Raw genomic sequence first — 7,845 nt, forward strand, 5'->3', positions numbered from 1 at the left:
GGAGAGTGTCCCAGGTCCTGGGAGTGACCAACCTCATGTCTCATGCGTGCCTACTGACTCCCTAAGGACAAGGCAACTATAGGGCAAACTGGACCTGCCACCCTCACTGAGAGCCAGAGGGCTTCAAGGTGGTGCCTTCAGAGGAACTGGTAAGAATAATGTTAGTACAGGGGCTGGAGTGATAGCACAGTGGGTAGGGCGTTTGCCTTGCACGCGGCCGACCCGGGTTCAAATCCCAGCATCCCATATGGTCCCCTGAGCACCGCCAGGGGTGATTCCTGAGTGCAGAGCCAGGAGTGACCCCTGAGCATCGCCGGGTGTGACCCAAAAAGAAAAAAAAAAAAAAAAAAAAAGAATAATGTTAGTACAGACTTGTCACAGTGAGACTGGAATGAAACCCTGGAATAAAATACCAGCCCACTGGGGCCAATAGTACAGCAGGTAGGGCGCTTACCTTGCATGCTACCAATCCGGGTTGGATCCCTGGCATTCCATACGGTCCCTCCTGGCAGAGTAATTCTTTTTTTTTTTTTTTTTTTTAAATTTTTATTAAATCACCATGTGGAAAGTTACAAAGTTCTCAGGTTTATATGTCAGTTATACAATATTCAAACACCCATCCCTTCACCAGTGCCCATATTCCACCACCAGAAACCCCAGTATACCCCCCGCCCCCACCCCCTACCCCCTACTGTATAACTAATGAATTTCACTTCATTTTTTCTTTACCTTGATTACATTCCATAATTCAACACAAAACTCACTATAGTTGACATAACTCTCTCTCTCTCTCTCTTTTTTTTTTCTCTTTTTCCTTTTCCCTTTTTTTTTTTTTTTTCTTTTTCCCCCTCATCCCCCTTCCTGCGCCTCATAGTATGGTGTACGCCACGCCACGTCGGCCAGCGTGGGGCTTTTGCTGGCAGAGTAATTCTTGAGTGCAGAGCCAGGAGTAACCCCTGAGCATTGCCAGGTGTGACCCAAAAAGCAAAAAAATAAAATTAACTTAAATTTAAAAAAAAAAAAAATATATATATATATATATATATATATATATATATATATATATATCAGCCCACGTGTAACTGACTAAGACTCAGACTGGCTGAGGAACGTCTCCAAACTCTTAACAAAAGTCTTTGGGGGCATATTTTGCTCTCTAAAGGGCTAAGCAGAAATTCCAGGCCTCTGCTTTTGTAGCCCACATCCTACCAACAATAATGTCGAGGCCCCTTGGACTGGGGAGACAGTACCAGGGTTAAGGCACCTGCCTTGGATCCCACCTTCAGTTAGGACCACCCTTTTGTGGTCCCTGGAGTCCCGCAAGCGCTCCTGAACACAGAGCCAGGAGTAAACTGAGCATCTCTGGGTGTGACTTACTATTCCTCCCCTCCCTGATCAAATCAAACAAGGAATGAAGAGGCCCCAACACATAGGATTTCCTCCAACCTCTCCCTTGATCATGCCCTCATACTTCCCCACCACCAAAGAGGAAACACCCATGCAGATTTGTACCTCAGGGTACAAATCTAAACTCAGGGTTATTATAGCATCCTGGCCCTCGGAAGTGTGAACAGAGAAACCTTGTTTAAATGAGTTCGGAAGGCCAGAAGAAACGCTCTCAAGCACAGCCAATCAGCATGCACTATAGAATCCAGCCAGAAGGGGCTAACGGTTGTTCCATCAGTGAGAGCCACAACAGAGAACCAACATGCATTTGATTTCCTAGTATCCTCCAAAGGGGTCTCTCGTCACAACCCCACCCCTCTAAAATCTGAGTCAGTGTTTCTTCCTTGATGTTGGGAAAGTGTGTATGTTTCATCGGGAGTCCTCTCTTCCTAACTGCTTTTTGTTGTTTCTAAGTAAACCCATTTTGCCAATGATAGAACTGACAGTTTGAGGTTAGCAGGGGTTATTAGCCAGGGATTCTTAAGCTTTTTCCACTTGTGCCCTGATGCTCCAGAAATACCTCAGATTTTTCTTGCATCTGATTTTGAATTATTTTTTGTCATTGCATCAGCCTTTCTCTCTCTCTCCCTCCCTGTCTCCCTCTTTCTCTCCCTCCCTCCCTCTCTCCCGTTCTCTCTCTCTGTCACTCTCTCTTCCTCTCTCGATGAGAGATGAGATCCTATATGGGGTAGGACGAACAGTTTCAGAAGCTAGACTCTTGTTGCTGGAGAGATATTAGCTCAATGGACTAAGCAGAGGTGAAACATGCTTTGCTTATTAGACAAACCCTTATTTTCCACAAAAGCCCTGAGGGAGCATACACTAAGTCACAGAGCAAACCACTGGCAATGCTAGATCTAGGGCCCAGATCTTCCTGCTATGCCACCCCCCCCCATCCCCTGGCAACCTTCCTAGGATCCGCTGTGTTCCTTCTCTGTGACTTGCTAATATCTGTAGGGGAAGTGCCCTGTGCTGGTGCCTGACCATCTGGCACATATCACATGGCCCCCAGGCAAGGCAGACAGCTGACCTCAGCTTCGGTGTGACCCTCCACGGCCCTGTGCAATGGGAAGCTGGCAGACTTGCGAAGAGACAGTTCTGTCTTCAGGGGGTCTGTCTCCGGCCCGTCTCACCTGCCTTCTGCTCCTGATAAGGTGGGGTTTGAAGCTGCTTGGTGCGTGGCTACCACCTGGAGTTGGATCCTTAGCGACCTTAGCAACCTTAGCACCTCTCGCATGTCACCTGGTCTTTGGATTCAGCATCCTCCTGTGCACACGTGGCAGTTCCTGCTTTCACTGTGCATCTGGATCCATTTGGACTTGACGTTGTTCCTACCTGCCAACTCTCTACCAAGGCAACCTGGTGGCTTCTGACACTCGCAATCTGTTTGCCTGATGGTCCCCTCCGGGTCCCCTATGGGTCGCCGCCCCTGTAAGACCATCTCTGCCCAAATCCAGACACCGAGTCTTCAGTCAACTCGGAAGCCTAAACCAAGGAGCATTTTTCAGGCATGATGAGGCTGAAGAGGTAGTACAGCAGGTTCAATCCTCAGTGTCCCATGGGATCCCCTGTCCTCGAGCACTGCCAGGAGTGAGCCCTGAGCACACAGAACCAAGCACCAGCAGGTGTGGCCCCAAATGAAAATGAAACAAAGCCCCAGACTGCCACGTGTATGAAAGTCAGCCCGCATGAGATAATACTCAAAGGGCATCCCGGGACGCCCAAGGCAAACGAGAGTCTGCGTGGGGTCTCCATGCCCACCCTCTCCTCTTGTGCCGCCCAGGGAGCTGCATTTGTTCCCTCCAAGCGAGGTTCCCTGGCACAGAAGCAGCACCATAGGGGTCAGACAGACTCCAGGACACTTCTGGCTTGGTGTCGCCCATTAGTTTCCCGAGCTGTCACGATGAATTGCCAAACTTGCTGGCTTAATCATCAGAAATTCATTCTCTCAATTCTTGGCGGGTGGAGGGGGTGAAGCCAGGGTGACAAGTGGGAAAGTCTCCTTTGGTAGTTCTGTGGGAGAATCTTTTATTTTTTTTCTTTATGGTGTGTGTATGGGGGCCCCCAAGCAGTGCTCAGGGGAGTTTGGGGGCCGCTCTCAACTATAGTCTGCCAACCTGGCTAGAAAGCTCATGTCAGGCCTAGTGGGGTTCGGGGTCTGTGAGGACTATACTGAGTACACCAGACAGTACTCAGGGGACCATGCAGTGCCAGAAACCAAAGTCAGAGCCTTGGTCACATCCCAGACCTTGAGCTATGTCCGCTGCCCTTGCTCCCTGACTCAGATACTGGTAGCTATTATTCCTGGCTAGTGTCCACATCCCTTCAGTTTTCAAAGTTTTCAAGGCCAACAGCTTCAAATCTCTCAGTTCCACAGTCACATTGTGTGTGTGTGTGTGTGTGTGTGTGCGCGCGCGCGCGCGCGCGCGCGTGCGTGCGCGAGTGCACGCATGCACGCGCGTGTGTGTATTCTCCCTGGCTTCACTCTTACATACAAACAATTTAGGGCCCACCCTGATCCTCTAGTGTCATCTCCCCATCTCAAACTCTTTAATCTCGTTTCAAAGGTCCTGTAAGCACATAAAGCAACATTTCTTGGTTATGGGGATTGGCACCTGATTTCTCGGGAAAACTGGTTTTCAGGCCGTCATTTACAGCCACAAGTAACTTGTCCACTGTCACAAAATCTCAGCTTTCCTTTCGGCGAAAGAAAGTTAATAGCAGGAGTATGGGGAGGAGGAGTTGGAGATATTCAGTAGGAGAGGATGCAATAGTGTCAGCTAGGAAAGAGGGAGAGTCCAAATCTCCGAGGAGGGTCGCAGCAGGAGGTAAAGCCCCACCTCTAAGGTAGGGCAAGCTGGCAAGGTAGTCTGAAGTTCCCCACCACGCATTCAGGGGAAACTTCCAGAAAGGGCCACCTCAAAGCCAGAGGGGACACTCCAAAGATTCAACACCAGCAGACCCATGACAAACAGCAGACTTAGCTAGGGCTATGGAAGATTCTAGAGGACCTGCGGTGCCATGTTTTCTCTTCATTCGGGGTGAGAGTATCTCCCAGGGGAGAGAGGCAGCAGGGGACTGGGACGCTGCGATGGAGTCCTCTTTGGGAGGGATCTCAGTACTTAATCATTGACATCTTTGTAGTTAATTGACTCAGAAATGACCCTTACAAAATCTTGGGCTGGTGAGAGCACAGCAGGTAGGGTTCTTGTTTTGCACGTGGCAACCCAGGTTCGATCCCTAGCATCCCCCATGGTCTCCTGAGCCCTGCCAGGAGTGATTAATGGATGTGGCCCCAATAACAACAACAACAAAACAACAAATAACAAATCTCTGGCACCTCTCTGAGACGCTGGCTCTAAGTTTTTTTGTTTTTCCTTAGTTTGGGGGCCACACCCAGCAGTGCTCAGGGCCTATTCCTGGCTCTATGCTCAAGAGTCACCCCTGGCAGGCTCTGAGGACCACACCGGGCATCAGGAATTGCACTGAGGTGGGCCAGGTGCAGGGCAGGTGCCTTAACCACTGTTGTATCACTCTCGCCCCTCTAAGTTTTTTTTTTAAATTAATTAATTAATTAATTAATTTATTTATTTTGCTTTTTTTGGGTCACACCCAGCAATGCTCAGGGGTTACTCCTGGCTTTGCACTCAGGAATTACTCCTGGCAGTGCTTGGGGGACCATATGGGATGCCGGGGATCGAACCCGGGTCGGCCGCGTGCAAGGCAAACGCCCTACCCGCTGTGCTATCGCTCCGGCCCCTTTTTTTTAATTTAAATTTTATTGAATCACCATGTGGAGGGTTACATAGTTCTCAGGATTATGTCAGTTATACAATACTCAAACACCCTTCCCTTCACCCGTGCCCATATTCCATCACCAACCACCCCATTATACCTCCTGCCCCCTCCCGCCCCCCCAGTCCCCGCCCTTGTAAGTGATAAGTTTCACTTCGTTTACGCTTTATCTTGGTTACAGTCCATGTTTCAACACATAACTCACTATTGTTGCTAGGGTTTCCCCCAAAAAAGAAAAGACAGTCCCACTGTCAAGGAAGCATTTGATGGCTCTCCATTGCTGAGAATGTAGAGATGTTAAGTCCCGCTGTTTGTTACATAACTTTTCTATTTTTTTCCCCCCTCGTCCCGTGCCACAGAGTTCACGCCTGTTTAGTAATCACCACGCTGCCTGACAAAGGGAAAACAAACCAAAAGAGATGGTTATTTCCCGTCATCAGCCGGCGTGGGGCTCTGGCTTAGTTGATAGTCTGGTAGAATGTCTGCAAGCAGTTTCTGGAACCAAAAGTAATACGCTGGTATCGGCCCCGGCTCGAGATTCCACCAGCGTCCCGCTGTTCCAAGTACATAATAATTTATTCCCTTGTATCCGATTCCCACGCCACCAGGTCCGTGTCAGCTTAATGGACATCATACTATGGTTAACGCCATGCCGCGTTTCTTCCGGAGAAAGAAGGATATTTCTTCTCAGCCGGCGTGGGGATATGGCTTAGTTCAGTCTATAGAGATGGCTACCACTTTGGTAGCCTTCAATATTTCAGCAAAAGACTTACTATTCTTGTTAGGATTTCCCACCAAAGTCCGACCCATTAAAAAGGAACCATTTCATATTGGTGATGATTAAATGACAATAGGTTGCGCGGCCATGGCAGCGGCCTCGCGGCTTTGAATTTCTGTATAAAGTCCAGGGAAAGTACAGCCAGAAATTACACGTCGTTACAAACTTTAACCCTATTATGGTCCCCCCAAAGTCCAACCCATTACAAAGGAACCATTTCATATTGCTGATGATTAGATGACATTAGGCTGCCGCGGCCGCGCGGTTTTGGGTTTCTATATAAAGTCCAGGGAAAATTCTGCCTAAAATTCTATCGCTACAATCTTTTACCCTTCAACAAAAAACTCAGTACTATTGTTTGGAGTTTCCCCCCAATGGTAAGCCCTGTCAAAAAGGAACATTTACACGTTGCTGACAATCAAGAGATATTAGGTTGCACGGCTGCTATCGGTCGCGCGGCTGCTATTGCAGCCACGTGGTTTTGGATTTCTATATGAAGTCCAGGGAAAATTCTTTTGGTAGTTGCATCACTCGCTGGCAGCGCCTGGGCCAGTAGCTCCAAGCACACAGTTTGGAGGCATCTTGGGGGCGCCGCTCGTGTCCAAAGTGGTTCAGTTGCCTCCGGGGTCTATCTCTCGCAGGGCCGGAAAGCTCGCCCCTCTAAGTTTTTTTTTTCCTTTGGGAGGATAATGGAGTGTGGGCCACACCCAGTGGTGCTTCAGAGTGACCCCTGGCACTGCATGTTCGGGGACCATTATGTGGTATAGATAGGTGTGTGTGTGGGCGGGGGGGGGGGTTTGTGTGTGTGAAGAGGTGGGGGGTTGTCTAACGTGTGTTTTGCTGTATGCAAGGCCAGTGCCTTTACAACCCTGTACTATCTCTCTGGTCCCTAAATCTCCTTTATTTTAATCTGAAAATGGGAGGGGGTATTAAATATGAAGTAATGTGGTTTCCAAGATAAAGTCCTGAAATGAAAGTTCTCAGGCGGGTAGCCTAGAGGGCCGAGTGCCAGCTTCGCATGCTATCTGCCCCAGCAACACCACACACAGCGGGGCGGGGCAGGGCGCAAAGACCAAAAAACCAAAGACAAAAAAAATGAAATAGCTGGGATAGATAAATCAGGGTCAGTGCTGCTGGCTAACCCTGATTTTTCCATCACCAGCGCAGGCCAGGAGTTATCCCTGAGCACCAAGTCACGACTAAGCCCTGAGCACTACAGGTGGGGACTAAGCCCTCCCCATCCTAAAGAAATAGCTCTGCCTGCTTGTTTTGTTTTGACATGCCTCATGGACCCAGCATCTGTCAGTTAGCTGTCCGCGTTAGCCTAACACCCAGTATGGCAGCTTACAGGTTGAATACGGTGCACGGCGAGTTCAACCGCCGCTCACCACGACCCTAAGCTCTGAGATCAGGGACTGCGCCTTGCCTCGCGCGCAGCTGGCATCCCTTGGCACAGCGCCTGGCATACAGTAGGTGCTCACTAGGCACAGTGCACCAAAGGAGCCGACTGGCTGCTAGCAGGGTAGGGTCAGGGCCACTAACTAGTTCAAATAAGAAACGCGGGGCTTGAAATGAGGAGTCACTTTACTGAGAGCTAACGTGAGCACACACCAGAGCTGACCTTTGCACTTCCGAGAGTGGGCCAGGGAGCAGAGATGGCACTGGGGTGGGGGTGGGGGAGGGCAACAGCCTCGCACGGGTTCCGTCCCCATCTGGTGCCCAGAGCCCTGCGCCCAGCCGGGTGTGGCCCCGACACCGAAACCAGGCTGAGCCTGCCCCAAGCCACCCGCCAGGCCCCGGCGCAGCCCCCGATCTTGCCCCAACTT

Source organism: Sorex araneus, chromosome 5 (genome assembly GCF_027595985.1).
Source record: "Sorex araneus isolate mSorAra2 chromosome 5, mSorAra2.pri, whole genome shotgun sequence".
Classification (NCBI taxonomy): Eukaryota; Metazoa; Chordata; class Mammalia; order Eulipotyphla; family Soricidae; genus Sorex; species Sorex araneus.